Source organism: Mustelus asterias, chromosome 22 (assembly GCF_964213995.1).
Source record: "Mustelus asterias chromosome 22, sMusAst1.hap1.1, whole genome shotgun sequence".
NCBI classification, from domain to species: Eukaryota; Metazoa; Chordata; class Chondrichthyes; order Carcharhiniformes; family Triakidae; genus Mustelus; species Mustelus asterias.
This window is the reverse complement of record NC_135822.1, coordinates 54,415,198-54,436,199: the sequence shown is the minus strand read 5'-3', so window position 1 is coordinate 54,436,199 and position 21,002 is coordinate 54,415,198. Positions and strand designations below refer to the sequence as shown.

The following is a 21,002-nucleotide window of genomic DNA, read 5'->3' as shown; positions in this document are numbered from 1 at the left end:
GAAACCGGAGCACCCGGAGGAAACCCACGCAGACACGGGGAGAACATGCAAACTCCGTGCAGACAGTGACCAGAGGTCGGAATTGAACCCGGGTCCCTGGTGCTGTGAGGCAGCAGTGATAACCACTGTGCCGCCCATGGATCAAGAGATACGGGGGGAAGAGGGGAGATGAATATCCAGGGGTATCAGGCATTTAGGAAGAATAGACAGAAGGAAAAGGTGGTGGGGTAGCTCTGTTAATAAAAGATAATATCAGGGTAGTAGTGAGGGATGACATAGGCTCTAAGGAACAAAACATGGAATCGTTATGGGTAGAGATAAGGAATAGTAGGGGGAGAAAGACACTAGTAGGCGTGGTCTATAGGCCCCCAAATAATAATGTTGAGGTGGGGAGGGCTATAAACAAGCAAATAATGGATGCGTGCAAAAACAGAATGGCAATAATCATGGAGGACTTCAACCTGCATATTGATTGGCTGACTCAAGTTGGAAGGGGTGGGATGGCGGAAGAGTTCTTAGAATGCTGTCGGGACAGTTACCTTGAACAGTATGTTACAGAACCGATGAGGGAACGAGTTATCTTAGATCTGGTAATGTGTAACGAGGTAGGAAGAATTAAGGATGTTCTTGTGAAGGACCCTCTGGGGTCAAGTGATCACAATATGGTCGAATTTCTGGTCCAAATGGAAGAGGAGAAAGTAGGGTCCCATAACAGTGCCCTCTGTTTGAACAGAGGGAAGTACGATAGGATGAGGGCTGAATTGGCTAAGGTGGACTGGGAGAGCAGACTGGTAGGTAGGACAGCTGAGGAACAGTGGAGGATTTTTAAGGAGATCCGTTTCAGTACTCAGCAATAATATATTCCGGTGATAAAGAAGGACTGTAAGAAAAGGGATAACCAGCCGTGGATAACGAAGGAAATTAAGGAGAGTATTAAATTAAAGACTGATGCGTACAGAGTGGCCAAAAATAGTGGAGAATCGGAAGATTGGGAAAACTTTAAGAAACAACAAAGAACGACTAAGAAAGCGATAAAGAAAGGAAAGATAGGTTATGAAGCTAGGCTAGCTCTAAATATAAAAACTGATAGTAAAAGCTTTTACAAATATATAAAAAGGAATAGAGTGGCAAGAGTGAATGTTGGACCCTTGGAGGACGAGAGGGGGGATTTAATAGTGGGAAATGAGGAAATGGCTAAACTTTAAATAAGTTTTTTGTGTCGGTCTTCACGGTGGAAGACACAAATAGTTTACTGAATATTAACGATAGAGGGTTGGTCGGAGGAGAGGTACTCAATACAATTAATGTTACCAGGGAGGCAGTGCTTGGTAGACTAACGGGACTGAAGGTGGACAAGTCCACGGGCCCGGATGGAATGCACCCCAGGGTACTGAAAGAAATGTCAGAGGTAATAGCGGATGCGTTAGTGGTTATTTATCAAAATTCTTTGGATTCTGGGGTAGTGCCGGCGGATTGGAAAACGGCTAATGTTACGCCGCTGTTTAAAAAAGGAAATAGACAAAAGGCGGGTAACTACAGGCTGGTTAGCTTAACGTCTGTAGTTGGGAAAATGCTGGAATCCATCATTAAAGAAGAAATAGCAAGCCATCTGGATAAGAATGGTTCGATTAAGCATGGATTCATGAGGGGAAAGTCGTGCTTGACGAACTTCTTGGATTTTTATGAAGATGTGACCAGTGCGGTTGATGGAGGAGAACCGGTGGATACGGTGTTTTTGGATTTCCAAAAGGCGTTTGATAAGGTGCCTCACAAAAGGTTGCTGAAGAAGATTGGGTCACACGGAGTTGGGGGTAGGGTGTTAGCGTGGATTGGGGATTGGCTATCCGACAGGAAGCAGAGAGTCGGAATAAATGGGTGCTTTTCTGGTTGGCAGATGGTAATTAGTGGCGTGCCGCAGGGATCGGTACTGGGGCCTCAACCATTTACCATTTATATAGACGATCTGGAGGAGGGGACTGAGTGTAGGGTAACAAAGTTTGCAGACGACACAAAGATAAGTGGAAAAGTGAATCGTGTGGAGGGCGTAGAAGGTCTGCAGAGAGATTTGGACAGGCTGAGTGAGTGGGCGAGGATCTGGCAGATGGAGTATAACGTTGACAAATGCGAGGTTATTCACTTTGGAGGAAATAATAGCAAATTGGATTATTATCTAAATGGAAAAAAATTACAACATGCTACTGACGCAAAAACCCAGTCTGCAGGTGTAACAGGTGATCAAGAAGGCAAATGGGATGTTGGCCTATATCGCAAGGGGGATAGAATATAAAAGCAGAGATGTCTTGCTGCATCTGTACAGGGCATTGGTGAGGCCGCAGCTGGAATACTGTGTGCAGTATTGGTCCCCTTTTTTGCGGAAGGATATATTGGCCTTGGAGGGAGTGCAGAGAAGGTTCACCAGGTTGATACCAGAGATGAGGGGTGTTGATTATGAGGAGAGACTGAGCAGATTGGGTTTGTACTCGTTGGAATTTAGAAGGCTGAGGGGGGATCTTATAGAGACCTATAAGATAATGAAGGGGCTGGATAGGGTAGAGGTGGAGAGATTCTTTCCACTTAGAAAGGAAGCTAGAACTAGGGGGCACAGCCTCAAAATAAAGAGGGGTCAGTTTAGGACAGAGTTGAGGAGGAACTTCTTCTTTCAGAGGGTGGTGAATCTCTGGAATTCTCTGCCCACTGAAGTGGTGGAGGCTACCTCGTTGAATATGTTTAAATCACGGATAGATGGATTCCTGATCGGTAAGGGAATTAGGGGTTATGGGGATCAGGCGGGTAAGTGGAACTGATCCACTTCAGATCAGCCATGATCTTATTGAATGGCGGGGCAGGCTCGAGGGGCCAGATGGCCTACTCCTGCTCCTATTTCTTATGTTCTTATGTTCTTCTCAGGATATTGAATTTGATGACCAGCCATGATCAAAATGAATGGCGGAGCAGGCTCGAAGGGCCGAATGGCCTCCTCCTGCATCAATATTCTATTTTCCTTCTCCCCATCCCCTTGGACAAGATTTGATTCTCTGTGCATTTTACTTTGTTTCTTTCTCTGGGCCTGTTGAAAATGCTGACAGAACTGCGCAACGGTAATGGCGTAGGAGGTGGCCATTTTGTTCTCCGTTACCCTACAAGCGTTGTGAAGGCTTAAGCTGCACGTTATTCCACACTGGGTGTCCATTGTTATGGGTAACCAGGTGGCTCACAGGCAACCCGAGCTTTCATTATGTATGGGGTGTGGGATGGGACAGTCTGAATGGGTTTCTTCCTGTGTCTATACAATGGAAGGAAGCCATGACACCATGACCCTAATTGCCCTTTCACCTCTGGAGCCAAAGGTTAAAGGTCAAACCCTGTTGGGGGTGTAATTTATTTCGTCTGTCGCTGGTAACAGTCAACAATCACTGTCTCCATTTATATAGCGACTTTAACTCAAAAAAAGAAACATCCTGAGGTCATTCCCAGGGGGGTATATTAGGCATCAGAATTTGACAACCCCTCCACAAACCTTAATCGATAATTGAATGCAAATAGGCAGCAACTTATTATCCTAATAGTGAGACATTGCAGAGCTCTGAAGTGCAGAGGGATCTGGGTGTCCCAGTTCAGTTGTTTTTATTCATTCCAGGGACATGGGCATCGCTGGCTGGGCCAGCATTTATTGCCCATCCCTAGTTGCCCCTTGGAGGGCAGTTGAGAGTCAACCACATTGCTGTGACTCTGGAGTCACATGTAGGCCAGACCGGTAAGAACGGCAGATTTCCTTCCCTAAAGGACATTAGTGAACCAGATGGGTTTTTCCGACAATGTGTCAGATATTGGGGGGATAACACTCCTACGAAGCGTCTCGGGATTAGACAGGGTAGATTCAGAAAGAATGTTCCCGATGGTGGGGGGAGTCCAGAACTAGGGGTCATAGTTTGAGGATAAGGGGTAAACCTTTTAGAACTGAGGTGAGGAGAAATTTCTTCACCCAGAGGGTGGTGAATGTGTGGAATTCACTCCCACAGAAAGTAGCTGAGGCCAAAACATTGTGTGATTTCAAGAAGAAATTAGATTTCGCTCTTGGGGCGAAAGGGATCGAGGGATGTGGGGGGAAGGGGGGGATCAGGATATTGAATTGGATGATCAGCCATGATCATAATGAATGGTGGAGCAGGCTCGAAGGGCCGAATGGCCTCCTCCTGATTCTAGTTTCTATGATTCTATGATTTGACTATCTTGAAGAGGACATATAGCTGCAGACTGATGTTGTTGACTAATACCAGAGGGGTGGGACGGTTGTGGTTTACTGGGTGACAGTACGGGGGAAGAGCTTCTCGGATCTGCTAAGTAGAGATAAAGCCAGCAGCCTCCGCCCTTGGAGATCTCTGCAGCTGGGGCAGATCAGCCCTCCCATCCCCCCTGGGGTACCGCTGCCAGCCAGTGAACCCCTCTCTCATTATAAACACACAGGCTCAATGTGGCATCTTAATGCTGGCTTCCTCACTGCAAAGCATCCCCCCCCCCCCCACTTCCTCTCTCTGTCCCTCACACACTCTCCCTCCCCTCCCACTCTTGTTTTTCTCTCGCTCTCTCTCTCTCTCTCATTCCCCTCTCTCTTCTGCTGTCTGTCCCTCGCTCTCTCCCTCCCTCTCTCTCACTCTCTCACACACACTCTTTATCTTTCTCTCTCATTCCCTCCCTCTTCCACTCACTCCCCGATCTCTCTCTTCGCTCTCTGCCTCTCTCTCTCTCTCTCTGTATTTCGCACTCTCTTGTTCTCTCTCACTCTCTCTCTCACTCCCTCTCCCCCTCCCTCCCCCCGTTCTCTATCTCATTTTCTCTCCCCTTCTCTCTCTCATTCTCTCTCTCTGTCTCTCTCTATCTGTCTCTTGCCATGTCTCTCTCTCTCTCTCTTGTTTTCTCTCTCACACTCTCTCATTCTCACATTCACGCTCCCCCCTCTTGTTCTCTCGCTCTCTTCTCTCTCTCTCTTACTCTCATTCTCTCTCCTCTCCCTCACTTTCTCTCTCTTTCAATCTCTCTCTCTCACACGCACTCTTTTCTCACACACACTCTATCTCTCTATTGTCTCTCTCTTTCTCTCTCCCTCCCTCTTTCTCTCTCCCTCCCTCTTTCTCTCTCCCTCCCTCTTTCTCTCTCCCTCACTCTTTCTCTCTCTCTCACTCGCTTTCTCACTCTCTCTCAATCTCTCTCTCTATTCTCTCTCTCTGTTTTGCACTCTCTCTCCCTCTCGCGCTCTCTCTCCCACTCTCCCTCCCTCTCTTTCACTCTCTCACACACTTTCTCTCTCTCACGCCACACTCTCCATCTCTCTCTCTCTTTCTCTCACTCCCTCTCTCTCTCACCCTCTCTCTCTCTCCCCTTTCACTCTCTCTCTCTGATGCGCGACAATCAAGCACATGGAACAAGGCTTCAGTATTGAAGGCTTTTATTGTCTAACAATGGAACTACTAACACGAATACACCAGTTCAGACTGAAGGGGTCCTGCCGGAGCAGAGGGTCTTATACCTCTCCTCCGGAGGCGGGGCCCCACCGGGATGTGCCATAATAACATTAACAACAGGTAAACACCCTAACCCAACAACCTTGTACAACCCCCACAGTGACAACACCCTAACCCAACAGTAACATAAGAACAACCCCCAGTGGTAACCAACGATGGTTCACCACACTCTCTCACTCACACACTTTCTGTCTCACACACACACCCTCTCTCCCTTCACTCACTCACTCTCTCACACACTTTCTGTCACACATTCTCTCTCTCCCTCTATTCTCTCTCTCTCTCATTCTCTCTCTCCCCCTCTCGCTCTCTCTCTCTCAGTGTCTCTCTCTCACTCACTCTTTCTCTCACTCTCTCACACTGTTTCTCTAATTCGCTATGTCTCTCACTCACACTGTCTCTCACTCACTCACTCACTCACTCTCTCTCACTCACTCTCTCTCCCCCTCTCGCTTTCTCTCTCTCTCTCATTCTCTCTCTCCCCCTCTCGCTCTCTCTCTCTCAGTGTCTCTCTCTCACTCACTCTTTCTCTCACTCTCTCACACTGTTTCTCTAATTCGCTATGTCTCTCACTCACACTGTCTCTCACTCACTCACTCACTTACTCTCTCTCACTCACTCTCTCTCCCCCTCTCGTTTTCTCTCTCTCTCTCATTCTCTCTCTCCCCCTCTCGCTCTCTCTCTCTCAGTGTCTCTCTCTCGCTCACTCTTTCTCTCTCTCTCACTCTCTCACACTGTTTCTCTAACTCACTATGTCTCTCACTCACTCTGTCTCTCACTCACTCACTCACTTACTCTCTCTCACTCACTCTCTCTCCCCCTCTCGCTTTCTCTCTCTCTCTCTCATTCTCTCTCTCCCCCTCTCGCTCTCTCTCTCTCTCAGTGTCTCTCTCTCGCTCACTCTTTCTCTCTCTCACTCTCTCACACTGTTTCTCTAACTCGCTATGTCTCTCACTCACTCTGTCTCTCACTCACTCACTCACTTTCTCTCACTCACACTCTCTCCCCCTCTCGCTTTCTCTCTCTCTCACTCTCCCTCTCACTCACTCTCACTCTCTCTCCATCTCGTTCTCTCTCTCTCTGTCCCTCTCTCAATCTCTCTCTCACTCTCAGTCACTTACTCTCACTCACTCTCTCTCTCTCTGCCCCCCACATCTCTCTCTCTCCCTCTCTCGTACTCTCTGAGGCTATCTCTCTCTCTCTCTTCCCAAGCTCCACCTTTGCCCCCTCAATCCACATCCCAGAACCCGATTACGCATCCCCATTGTCACTTGGTGGGATTTTGCTGTGCCAAATCTGGCCACCCCAACAAACCTCAGAAAAAAAACGTTTCACTTTGCTCTCCAGCAAAGCCGGGTTGGGGGGGTGGGGTGCGGTGGGGTGGCCGGGGCGGTCTCAACCCGCAGATGGGTTGGGGGTTTTGGCAAATGAGGTGCCAGAAATGACCCCCAAAGATCGTCCCAGCCTTTTTCCTGATTTCCCCTGGGTAAATTCGAGCTGCAGTACCGCGTGTGGCCACATGAGGCAAGGAGAACCCAGGTCCCTGTACATAGACTTGCTGCTGAGTGAACTGTACCCAGCTGGTGTCCATTATCCTTCCGGTTCCTGTTGGCCAATTACATGGATTATAGACCATGCTGATTCCTGGGATGGCAGGTCTGTCATATGAGGAGAGACTAAGTCGGTTAGGATTATATTCATTGGAGTTTAGAAGAGTGAGAGGGGATCTCATAGAAACTTATAACATTCTAACAGGGTTAGACAGGGTAGATTCAGAAAGAATGTTCCCGATGGTGGGGGGAGTCCAGAACTAGGGGTCATAGTTTGAGGATAAGGGGTAAACCTTTTAGAACTGAGGTGAGGAGAAATTTCTTCACCCAGAGGGTGGTGAATGTGTGGAATTCACTCCCACAGAAAGTAGCTGAGGCCAAAACGTTGTGTGAATTCAAGAAGAAATTAGATTTCGCTCTTGGGGCTAAAGGGGTCGAGGGATATGGGGGGGGAAGGGGGGGATCAGATTATTGAATTTGATGATCAGCCGTGATCAAAATGAATGTCGGAGCAGGCTCGAAGGGCCGAATGGCCTCCTCCTGCTTCTAGTTTCGATGTTTCTGTGTTACGAGAAAGGGAGAGCCAGGGACGGGTAGTCAGTGAATGAGGTGAGAGTCACAAGGGGCAGCCATTTGTCAAAATTGACTGGTCTCTATCATAGAATCCCTACTGTACAGAAGGAGGCCATTCAGTCCATCGAGCCTGCACCGACAACAATCCCACCCAGGCCCTATCCCCATAACCCCACATACTTACCCCGCTAATCCCTCTAACCAACGCATCCCGGGACCCTAAGGGGCAATTTAGCATGGCCAATCCACCTAACCTACACATCATTGGACCCTAAGGGGCAATTTAGCATGGCCAATCCACCTAACCTACACATCTTTGGACCCTAAGGGGCAATTTAGCATGGCCAATCCACCTAACCTACGCATCCCGGGACCCTAAGGGGCAATTTAGCATGGCCAATCCACCTAACCTACACATCTTTGGACCCTAAGGGGCAATTTAGCATGGCCAATCCACCTAACCTACGCATCCCGGGACCCTAAGGGGCAATTTAGCATGGCCAATCCACCTAACCTGCACATCCCGGGACACTAAGGGGCAATTTAGCACGGCCAATCCACCTAACCTGCACATCTTTGGACTGTGGGAGGGAACCGGAGCACCCGGAGGAAACCCACGCAGACACGGGGGGAGAACGTGCAAACTCCACACAGACAGTGACCCAAGCCTGGAATCGAACCCAGGTCCCTGGCGCTGTGAGGCAGCAGTACTAACCACTGTGCCACCGGAGTTTGGACCCTGCTCAGTCCCGTTCCTGCTCATTCCTTCCCTCATCTGCGTCCGGAAGTCTCGGTGCTTTCCCCCTCTGGTGGTCCCCAGGTTAAGCACCGCCGGGTCAGAGTTCAGGAGCCCCACCCTGGCAAGGCAGCCTCCGCCTTAGAGATGGCCGCAGGCCCCCGAAGGCCCTCATAGGCCTCGGTTTGCACCCTCCCTCCACAGCCAGTTATTTCACCTCTGTGCTCCTCTCCCAATGCCCCTTTCCAAACAGTCCGCCCCTCCTGAGGCCATTGGTCAGTGCCAATGTCCACCATCTTCATATAAACAAAGAACAAAGAAAAGTACAGCACAGGAACAGGCCCTTCGGCCCTCCAAGCCCGTGCTGACCATGATGCCCCAACTAAAGTAAAAAAAACCTCTGCCCTTACCCGGTCCATATCCCTCTATTCCCTCCCTATTCCTGAACCCATCCAGATGCCTCTTAACTGTTGCTAATGTTCCTGCTTCCACCACCTCCTCTGGCAGCGCATTCCAGGCACCCACCACTTTCTGCGTGAAAACCTTCCCCCGCACATCTCCCTTAAACTTTCCCCTCTCACCTTGAACCTGTGCCCCCCTTGTAATTGACACTTCCACCCTGGGGAAAAGCCTCTGACTATCCACCCTGTCTGTGCCTCTCATCATTTTGCAGACCTCGATCAGGTCTCCCCTCAGCCTCCGTCTTTCCAGTGAAAACAATCCCAGTTTATCCAACCTCTCCTCATAGCCGACACCCTCGAGACCAGGCAACATCCTGGTGAACCTTCTTTACACTCTCTCCAAAGCTTCCACGTCCTTCTGGTAGTGTGGTGACCAGAACAATACTCCAAATGTGGCCTAACCAAGGTTTTATATAGCTGCAACATGATTTGCTAACTTGTATTCAATGCCCCGGCTGATGAAGGCAAGCATGTGTCATACGCCTTCTTAATCACTTTGTGTTGCCACTTTTAGGGAATCGTGGACCTGAACGCCCAGATCCCTCTGTATGTCAGTGTTCCTAATTAATGTTCATATCTCGCCATTGACCTAGAAGTGAAAGTTTGGAAGCCCAGGAGGTCATGACCCCCGGATCATGTTGGCCACACAAAAGGTCCTTGGGTACACTTGCTTCCACACCTCCTTTGGCAGCGTGCTCCAGGCACCCACCACTCTCTGCATGAAAACCTTCCCCCGCACATCTCCCTTAAACTTTCCCCCTCTCGCCCTGAACCTGTGCCATATTGTACAAACCAAGCAAAGGAGACGGGCCTTGATAGAGCGTACAGGAGTATTCCACTCACTTCAGCTGAGGGGTCCATATCTGAGGGCGAGCGATTGAGGGAGGAGGTTCAGAGGGAATTTGAGGAGAAAGGTTTTTAATCGGGGGCGATGGGAATCACTGCCTGAAAGCGTGGCCGGAGGCAGGAACCCTCGCGATACTTAAAACCTGCTTGGGGATGTACCCAAAGCACCCCAACTGAGGAATACTTTTGCGGCAGGGTGGCACAGTAGTTGCCTCACAGCGCCAGGGACCCGGGTTCAATTCCCGGCTCGGGTCACTGTCGGTGCGGAGTCTGCACGTTCTCCCCGTGTCTGCGTGGGTTTCCTCCGGGTGCTCCGGTTTCCTCCCACAGTCCGAAAGACGTGCTGGTTCGGTGCTAAATTCTCCCTCAGTGTAACCAAACAGGCGCCGGAGTGTGGTGACTTGGGGGATTTTCACAGTAACTTCATTGCAGTGTTAATGTAAGCCAATTTGTGACACTAATAAATAAATTTAAATACAGTCACTGGGTCAAAATCCTGGAACTCCCTCCCTAACAGCACTGTGGGTGTACCTACATCTCAGGAACTGCAGCGGGTTCAAGATGGCAGCTCACCCACCACCTTCTGAATGGGCAACTAGGGATGGGCAATAAATGTTGACCCAGCCAGTGACAGCCCTGTTCTGGAAAGAAATCAACTTTAAATTAGCATAGTCAACAAAATGGTGGAGAACATTGTCAAATGGTCCCAACTTGGGCCTTTAGTGAGCTAATCTGGTTGCCCATCACCTTGGGGTGGCCACCCTGTCCTTACCTGCCCCAATCCTGGGTTAGTCTCTGGAGTTGGACTTGACTCAAGAGTTTCGGGGCCCAGTTAACCTAGGCCGTTGTGTCGGAGTTCTGATCAGACTTGGCTTCAGGCGAGGTGACAGGAAAAGTAGGAAGGGGTAGCTTGACAGTCTTAAAGGGACAGGCCGGGGTAAACACTACACAGGCATCTCATCCACCAGCCGTGCCCCCGGGGAATGAGCCAATCACGGGAGGGGAAAGGTTTGTTTGCCAGCCTGCGCACGTCCTCCTGGGATTCGGATAATTGCCTCAATCTGTCTGAAATCATCCGAGCCGGCTGCTGCATTCTCCCAGGTGTCTCGTATTCCCGGTTTACCAGGCTTGGCAACGGTTCGCAGTAGGCCGAAGGCTTCACAACAACAGCCGCACCCTGCTTTCCGTGGCTCGGGACTCGAGGGGAAGAGGGAGCGATTCTGAGGAGTCTGGAACACAACATCCGACTTGAGAGACGCTTTTCCTGTTCAATAAATCCGGGAAGAGGGCCAGTTTCCCGGAAAAGGCTGTTGGAAAATTCAATCCAAACCGTGCAGTGTGAATTCACACTGAAGACAGCCCCTTCGGCGTGTGAGAACTTCGACTATTGCAGGCTTCGGCCTAGTAATCAATAAAACCTGACATAGTACACAATTACATCTAACCCCTACAGTGCAGAAGCAGGCCATTCAGCCCATTGACCCCGCACCAACAATAATCCCACCCAGGCCCCATCCTCGTAACCCCACATATTGACCCTGCTAATCCCCCTGATATTAATGGACCGCTTATCATGGCCAATCCACCTAACCTGCACATCTTTGGACTGTGAGAGGAAACCGGACCACCCGGAGGAAACCCATGCAGACACGGCGAGATCGTGTGAAGTCCACACAGACCCAAGCCGGGAATCGAACTCGGGTCCCTGGCGCTGTGAGGCAGCAGTGCTAACCACTCTGCCACTCCATAATCTCCTTGTCAAAGCCTCCTTTCTGACTCCAGATAGATGAACTCAACAGAATCTCCTGCCCTGGGTGATTATGAGCCCATGATTTTGTTTGATTTGATTTATTATTGTCACATGTACTGGGATACAGTGAAAAATATTGTTTGATTTATTATTGTCACATGTATTGGGATACAGTGAAAAATATTGTTCCTTGCACACTATACAGACAAAACATACCGTTCATAGAGTACGTAGGGGAGAAGGAAAGGAGAGGGTGCAGAATGTAGTGTTGCAGTCATAACTAGGGTGTAGAGAAAGATCAACCTAATGCAAGGTCCATTCAAAAGTCTGACAGCAGCAGGGAAGAAGCTGTTCTTGAGTCGGTTGGTCCGTGACCTCAGACTTTTGTATCTTTTTCTGATGGGAGAAGGTGGAAGAGAGAATGTCCGGGGTGCGTGGGGTCCTTGATTATGCTGGCTGCTTTTCCCAAGGTAACGGAAAGTGTAGACAGAGTCAATGGATGGGAGGTTGGTTTGAGTGATGGATTGGGCTACGTTCATGACGTTTTGTAGTTTCTTGCGGTCTTGGGCAGAGCAGGAGCCATACCAAGCTGTGATACAACCAGAAAGAATGCTTTCTATGGTGCATCTGTAAAAATTGGTGAGAGTCATAGCGGACATGCCAAATTTCCTTAGCTTCCTGAGAAAGTAGAGGCGTTGGTGGGCTTTCTTAACTATAGTGTCGGCATGGGGGGACCAGGACAGGTTGTTGGTGATCTGGACACCTAGAAACCCGAAGCTCTCAATAATTTCCACTGCTCACACGAGTTCAAAATCAAAACAAAACAGTTGGGGTCTAGTCTAACTTATTAATGTACTTGGAGATTCTGATCTGGTCCCGAACTGCTTGGTCAGAGAGCCAGTACAGCCGAGGTGGCCTCCTTCTGTTGCTGGAGCCAATCTGTGGTTCTGTGAAGGGTCGTGATGCCCGTCATAAGGAGAGTAAGAGGAACACCTGTTCACTCTTTGCGGACTCGCGCTGTGCACTTAGAACCACAGCACAGAAGGAGGCCATTTGGCCCATCTTGTCCAGGCCAACCCATGGACACCCAGGTGCCCTTTCTAATCCCACCTTTCTGCACCCAGCCCCTGGCCCTGTAACTTCAGCGCTTACGGTGCAGATCGGGTACTGTTTCAAAGAGTTTAGAGTCTCTGCCTCCACCACCAACTCGGGCAGTGAATTCCAGACACCCAACACCCTCTGCGTAAAAAGGTTCTTCCTCATGTCCCCTCTACACTGACTACCACTTATCTTGAATCTGTGTCCCCTGGTTCGAGAATTCTCCACCAAGGGAAACTATTTTATCCTGCCCACTCTATCTCTTCCCCTCATCTCTATCAAGTCACCCTTCAGCCTTCTTTGTTCCAAGGAAAATCACCCCAGCCTCTCCAATCCCTCCTTGTAGCTACACTTTTTTAGACCTGGCAACATTCTTGTAAAACTCCTCTGCACTCTCTCTCCAGAGCAATTACGTTCTTCCTGTAATGTGGTGACCAGAACTGCAACACAATACTCCCAATTGTGGCCTCACCAACGTTTTATACAGTCCCAACATTATATCCTTACTTTTACTGGGTGACACAGTGGTTAGCACTGCTGCCTCACAGCGCCTGGAACCCTGGGGTTCCATTCCAGCCTCGGATGACTGTGTGGAGTCTGTACGTTCTCCCCGTGGGTTTCCTCCGGGTGCTCCGGTTTCCTCCCACAGTCCGAAAGATGTGCAGGTTAGGTGGATTGGCCATGCTAAATTGCCTCTCAGTGTCCAAAGATGTGTAGGTTAGGTGGATTAGCCATGCTAAATTGCTCCTTAGTATCCAAAGATGTGCAGGTTAGGTGGATTGGCCATGCTAAATTGCCTTTAGTGTCCAAAGATGTGCAGGTTGGGTGGATTGGCCATGCTAAATTGCCTTTAGTGACAAAGATGTGTAGGTTGGGTGGATTGGCCATGCTAAATTGCCTTTAGTGTCCAAAGATGTGTAGGTTAGATGGATTGGCCATGCTAAATTGCCTTTAGTGTCCAAAGATGTGCAGGTTGGGTGGATTGGCCATGCTAAATTGCCTTTAGTGTCCAAAGATGTGCAGGTTAGGTGGATTGGCCATGCTAAATTGCCCCTTCGCGTTAGGGGGATGAGCAGAGTAAATATGTGGGGTTATGGGAATAGGGCCTGGGTGAGATTGTTGTTGGTGCAGGCTCAATGGGCCGAATGGCCTCCTCCTGCACTGTTGGGATTCTGTGATCCCTAACGCTAAGCTCTGCCAATGAAGGCGCGCATTCCACTGCTCTTCATTGTAGCCTTGTCTACTTGCGCAAGACGCAACTGTCATCTCATTGAGTTGGCCGCTCTAAGTCAGCGAGCGCAAAAACCCTAGTGTCCTCCTCTCAGGCCGGAGCTCACGCTGACGCAACGGGAGGTGGGTGGGGGAGAGGGGTGTGGAAATGGGGGTGGAAGCCAGGTCGGAGATAGTTTTGTGTGTGTGTGTGTGTGTATACAGCCGTCCCGTGCACAGACATTCCCACATATTGCCAAATGGCAGTGACAGGAGAGGAAGCCACCACTTCCTGCGTTTGTCTCCTATCTTTCCCCTCCAGATTGGTGACCTCCCCACCACGACCTCTGTGACCTTTGCGGGGTTGGCTACGGGGAGGGAGGGAAGTCTGTTCGCCGTTTCTCAAAAGAGATGTTTATTTGAAGAAAAAAACAGCCAACAAGCTTTCATTTCCTCAAAAGCCGCATCACGCTAACCACCTGGAGGGCGGATTCAGAAATACTACCTCGCCCAGGGGAAAGCGAGCAGTCGACATGACAACATTACACTCCACAGGAGCACAGGAAAGAGATAGTCCGGTGAACTGGTGCGATGACAATAATCTCTCTCTCAATGTCGGCAAAACGAAGGAGATAGTCATTGACCTCAGGAAGCGTAAAGGAGAACATGCCCCTGTCTACATCAACGGGGATGAAGTAGAAAGGGTCGAGAGCTTCAAGTTTCTAGCGTGTCCAGATCACCAGCAACCTGTCCTCCCCACCCACCCCCCATGCCAACACTATAGTTAAGAAACCCAACAACGCCTCTACTTTCTCAGATGGCTAAGGAAATTTGGCATGTCACCTACGACTCTCCAACTTTTACAGATGCACCATAGAAAGCATTCTTTCTGGTTGTATCACAGCTTATAGATCATAGAATCATAACGGTGCAGAAGGAGACCATTTGGCCCATCGAGTCTGCCACAACCACAACCCACCCAGGCCCCATCCCCAGAACCCCATGCATTTACCCTAGCTAGTCGCCCTGACACTCAGGGACAATTTAACATGCCAATCCATCTAACCCGCACATCTTTGGACTGTGGGAGGAAACTGGAGCATCCAGAGGAAACCCATGCAGACACTGGGAGAACGTGGTTGGTATGGCTTCTGCTCTGCCCAAGACTGCAAGAAACTACAAAGTGTTGTGAATGTAGCCAAGTTCATCGCTCAAACCAGCCTCCCATCCATTGACTCCGTCTACACTTCCCGCTGTCTCAGGAAAAGCAGCCAGCATAATTAAGGACCCCACGCACCCCGGACATTCTCTCTTCCAGCTTCTTCCGTTGGGAAAAAGATACAAAACTCTGAGGACATGTACCAACCGTTAAAGAACAGCTTCTTCCCTGCTGCCATCAGACTGTTGAATGGACCTACCTTATATTAAGTTGATCTTACACCCTAGCTATGACTGTAACATTATATTCTGCACCCTCTCCTTTCCGTCACCCCATGTACTCTATGAATGGTATGCTTTGTCTGTATAGCACTCAAGAAACAATACTTTTCACTGTATCCCAATACATGTGACAATAATGAATCAAATCAAAGTGTGGAAACCATGATGAGATGCCAATGTTGGACTGGGGTAAACGCAGTAAGAAGTCTCACAACACCAGGTTAAAGTTCAACAGGTTTATTTGGAAGCAAGAGCTTTCGGAGATTCACCTGATGAAGGAACAGCACTGCGAAAGCTCGTGATTCCAAATAAACCTGTTGGACTTTAACCTGGTGTTGTGAGACTTCTGAAAGTGTGGCAAGGTAGTTTCACTGTCCGAAGGTCCTCCATCAGCCCGATCCTTTTCCCCAACCATGGAGGAAAACCAATCCATTTTGGAAATGAAGTATAAACATTTGAGGCAGCTCAGTTCATTCCTGTAGCACCCTCCACTCCCCCCCTGCGTTCGCAAGCCCTTGACAAAGGAGGTCTCCCAGGGAGTGACTGTGTAATTGTTATAATCAGTCAGTGGAGTGACTATCAGACGTAACAAACTGTAATCATTATGTAAGCTTGTCACTGAGGGCTAATTACAGGGTGGGTAAGCCCAGAGTCACCCCCTCCACCAGCACTCTTAGCTAAGGAGAAGCTCAAATACTTCTGAGGAGGCGATGGCCTAGTGGTATTATCGTTAGACTATTAATCCAGAAACTCAGCCAATGTTCTGGGGACCCGGGTTCGAATCCCGCCACGGCAAATGGTGGAATTTGAATTCAATAAAAAAATATCTGGAATTAAGAATCTACTGATGACCCATTGTCGGAAAAACCCATCTGGTTCCCTTTAGGGAAAGAAATCTGCCGTCCTTACCTGGTCTGGCCTGCAGGTGACTCCAGATCCACAGCAACTGCCCTCGGGCAACTAGGGATGGGTAATAAATGCTGGCCAGCCAGCGACGCCCACATCCCAAGAATGGATGGAGTCAGAGTGTTTCCTTTGGGACACTCTCAGTTTCACTGTCAATGCAGTGATTATGCTGGCTGCTTTTCCTGAGGCAGTGGGAAGTGTAGACGGAGTCAATGGATGGGAGGCAGGTTTGCATGATGGACTGGGCTACGTTCACACCTGTTTGTAGTTTTTTGCGGCCTTGGTCAGTGCAGGATCTGTGATACATCCGGAAAGAATGCTTTCTATGGTGCATCTGTAAAAACTGGTGAGAGTTATAGCGGACATGCCAAATTTCCTTAGCCTCCTGAGAAAATAGAGATGTTGGTGGGCTTTCTTAACTATAGCGTCGGCATGGGAGGGACCAGGACAGGTTGTTGGTGATCTGGACACCTAGAAGCCTGAAATTCTCTATCATTTCTACTTCATCCCCATTGATGTAGACAGGGGCATGTTCTCCTCTACACGATGATGAGGTGATACACATGTACATGGCCAAACGATCCATAATTTTTCACCGATTAACTACAACTCCAAAGATCAGGATTAAACCGGGTAAAGGGAGCTCCTCTGAGTTCGTTATTTAACCTTCCCTGCTGTGCATCACGCCCACCATGGGAGTGCCAGATGTGAGCACTTCGACACATATTTTAAGAAATGATTTGTGGTACACGTTACCTACAACCCACGCCCCTCACCCAGGCAGCTGGGACCACTGACTTGGGCATGATCTCATAGAAGCAAAGAAACAAAGAACAGTACAGCACAGGAACAGGCCCTTCGGCCCTCCAAGCCTGCGCCAATCATTATGTCTGCCGAAACTAAAACCTTTTGCACTTACAGAGTCCATATCCTTCCATTCCCATCCTATTCATGTATTCGTCTAGTTGCCCCTTAAATGCCGCGATCGTACCCGCTTCCACCCCCTCCCTGGGCAGCGCATTCCAGACATTCACCACCCTCTGCGTAAAAAAACTTGCCTCACACATCTCCTCTAAACTTTTCCCCACGCACCTTAAACCTATGTCCCCGAGTACTTGGCTTTTCTACCCTAGGAAAGAACACCTAACTATCCACTCTGTCCATGCTCTTCATAATCCTGTACACTTCTATCGGGTCACCCCTCAACCTCCGCCATTCCAGTGAGAACAAACCCGAGTTTATCCAACCTCTCCTCATAGCTAATACCCTCCAGACCAGGCAACATCCTGGTAAATCTTTTCTGTAGCCTCTCCAAAGCATCCACTTCCTTCTGGTAGTGTGGCGACCAGAATTGTACACAATATTCTAAATGAGGCCTAACCTGCAGCCTGACTTGCAAATTTTTATACTCAATGCCCCGACCGGTGAAGGCAAGCATGCTGTATGCCTTCTTGACTACCTTACCCAACTGCGTTGCCAATTTCAGTGATCAGTGGACATGTAGGCCCAGATCCCTGTGCCTGTCAATACTCCTAAGGGTTCTACCATTTACTGTATAATTCCTACATGCATTGGACCTTCCAAAATGCATTATCTCACATTTGTCCGGATTAAACTCCATTTGCCATTTCTCCGCCCAAGTCTCCAACTGGTCTATATCTTGCTGTATCCTCTGACAAGCCTCTTCACTATCCGCAACTCCACCAATTTTTTTATCGTCTGCGAACTTACTAATCAGACCAGTTACATTTTTCTCCAAATCATTTATATATACTATGGACAACAAAGGTCAGAGAACTGATCCCTGTGGAACACTTCCAGTCATGATGTGGAGATGCCAGCGTTGGACTGGGGTAAACACAGTAAGAAGTCTCACAACACCAGATTAAAGTCCAACAGGTTTATTTGGTAGCAAAAGCCACAAGCTTTCGGAGCGCTGCTCCTTCGTCAGGTAAGTGGGAGTTGTGTTCACAAAATGGGGCATATAAAGACACAAACTCAATTTACAAAATAATGATTGGAATGCGAGTCTTTACAGGTAATCAAGTCTTAAAGGTACAGACAATGTGAGTGGAGAGAGAGTTAAGCATAAGTTAAAGAGATGTGTATTGTCTCCAGCCGAGTCGCATTAGCAGAAACTGATAGCCAAGTTCCGCACACATGAGGACGGCCTCAACCGGGATCTTGGGTTCATGTCACATTATCTGTGACCCCCACGACTTGCCTGGGCTTGCAAAATCTCACTAACTGTCCTGGCTGGAGACAATACACATCTCTTTAACCTGTGCTTAACCCTCTCTCCACTCACATTGTCTGTACCTTTCAGACTTGATTATCTGTAAAGACTCGCATTCCAACCATTATCTTGTAAATTGAGGTTGTGTCTTTATATGCCCTGTTTGTGAACACAACTCCCACTCACCTGACGAAGGACCAGCGCTCCGAAAGCTTGTGGCTTTTGCTACCAAATAAACCTGTTGGACTTTAACCTGGTTTTGTGAGACTTCCTACTGTGAACACTGCGAGTCACAGCCTTCCATTCAGAAAAGCACCCCTCTGCGGCTACCCTCTGTCTTTTATGGCCAAGCCAGTTCTGTATTCATCTTGCCAGCTCTCCTCTGATCCCATGTGACTTCATATAGAAACTAGAAGCAGGAGGAGGCCATTCGGCCCTTCAAGCCTGCTCTGCCATTCATTATGTTCATGGCTGATCATCGAATTCAAATCCTGATCCCCCCCTTCCCCCCCCCCCCCACCGATACCGGCTGCAGAAAGCGAGGCTGATTATCACTGTTACTGATACCAGCTTCGCCACACAATCAGCCTGGCGACCAATTAAGTTCACCCAACTCTCTTCTTCTGCTGGTGACTCATCTTGGCGGTTCGATTTTTTTCCCTGATCACAGGCCGAGATTCAGCCAAAAATAGAACATAACCCTCAGTGCGCCTTGCAGAGGCACAGATGGTCTGTGTGACAGCGTAACATATGTTGGAGATAAACTCCCCTTCTCCATCCCTTTCCTGGCAAAGTCCCCATAATTCCCTAATCCCCACGGTTCACTGCGATTTAAACAGGTATCGGGAAGGCTGGACATCTCTTTTTACTGCAGTTGTACAGGGTGTTGGTGAGGCCACACCTGGAGTATTGTGTGCAGTTTTGGTGTCCTTATCTGAGGAAGGATGTCCTTGCTATAGAGGGAGTGCAGCGAAGGTTTACCAGGCTGATTCCTGGGATGGCAGGTCTGGCATATGAGGAGAGACTAAGTCGGTTAGGATTATATTCACTGGAGTTTAGAAGAGTGAGAGGGGAATCTCATAGAAACTTATAAAATTCTACCAGGGTTAGACAGGGTAGATTCAGAAAGAATGTTCCCGATGGTGGGGGGAGTCCAGAACTCGGGGGTCATAGTTTGAGGATAAGGGGTAAACCTTTTAGGACTGAGGTGAGGAGAAATTTCTTCACCCAGAGGGTGGTGAATGTGTGGAATTCACTCCCACAGAAAGTAGTTGAGGCCAAATTATATAATTTCAAGAAGAAATTAGATTTCGCTCTCGGGGCTAAAGGGATCGAGGGATATGGGGGGAATCAGGATATTGTATTTGATGATCAGCCATGATCAAAATGAATGGTGGAGCAGGCTCGAAGGGCCGAATGGCCTCCTCCTGCTTCTAGTTTCTATGATTCTATGACACATGATGGGATTGCATTCCCAATAAACAAAGGGCAATTATCATTTCACTTCCGTTTAAGTTTATTTATTAGTGCCACAAGTAGGTTTACATTAACACTCCAAGAAGTCACTGTGAAAATCCCCGGCGCCTGTTCGGGTTACACTGAGGGAGAATTTAGCACCTAACCAGCACGTCTTTCAGACTGTGGGAGGAAACCGGAGCACCCGGAGGAAACCCACGCAGACACGGGGAGAACGTGCAGACTCCGCACAGACAGTGACCCAAGCCGGGAATCGAACCCGGGTCCCCAGCGCTGTGAGGCAGCAGTGCTAACCACTGTGCCACATTGCCGCCCTAAAGTGTTGCTGCAAATATTTTGTTGATGATATTCTCATTCCCCTTTCACTCACCTCCATTACTTACCTGAAGACACCAACTTTTCTTTAGTTCATGGAGCGTCGCTGGCTGGGCCAGCATTTATTGCCCATTCCTAGTTGCCCGAGGGCAGTTGAGAGTCACCCACATTGCTGTGGCTCTGGAGTCACATGTAGGCCAGACCGGGTAAGGACGGCAGATTTCCTTCCCTAAAAGACATTAGTGAACCAGATGGGTTTTTCCGACAATCGACAATGGTTTCATGGAGATCTGTAGATTCTTAATTCCAGATATTTTTTATTGAATTCAGATTCCACCATCTGCCGTGGCGGGATTCGAAACCAGGTCCTCAGAACATTAGCAGAGTTTCTGGATTAATAGGCCAACGATAATGCCACTAGCCTTCCCCATCCGGAGCTGGTAGCTGGGAAACGGCAGGGTGGAGACATATCGCCTTCTCCTTGGAAGGATGTGTACTGTCCCCCCGGCAACTAGCGTCCCTTCGACAACCAGCATCCCCTTGGCAAGCGGTGTCCCCTCAGTAATCAGTGTCCCCTTGGCAATCAATGTCCCCTTGGCAATCAGTGTCCCCTTGGCAATCAGTGTCCTCTCGGCAACCAGCCTCCCCTCAGCAACCGGCCTCCCCTCGGCAACTGGCCTCCCCTCAGTAACCAGTATCCCTTGGCAACCCGCATCCCCTTGGCAACCAGCATCCCTTTGGCAACCGGCATCCCCTGGGCAGCCAGGATCCCCTCGGCAACCAAACTCCCCTCCGCAATCGGTGGCCCCTCAGTAATTGGCATTTCCGCTCGGCAAGCTGATGTCGTCTTGGCAACCATCAACTTTCCAGCAACTAATGCACTCCCA

The 21,002-nt window shown here is 49.0% G+C and overlaps 1 protein-coding gene across 6 annotated transcripts in view; it reads left to right on the top strand.

Annotated features, from left to right (window-relative positions):
• Positions 1-21,002, top strand: part of add2 (adducin 2 (beta)) — a 156,442-nt gene that overhangs the window by 50,450 nt on the left and 84,990 nt on the right. Inside the window, exon 1 of one of the 6 annotated variants that reach the window (XM_078239253.1) lies at positions 11,477-11,499. The exons of the other annotated variants lie outside the window; for them this stretch is intronic. The gene's annotated coding sequence lies outside the window, so the exon portion shown is untranslated. Of the gene's footprint in view, positions 1-11,476; positions 11,500-21,002 lie in introns of those variants that run through there. 6 annotated transcript variants of the gene reach the window in all.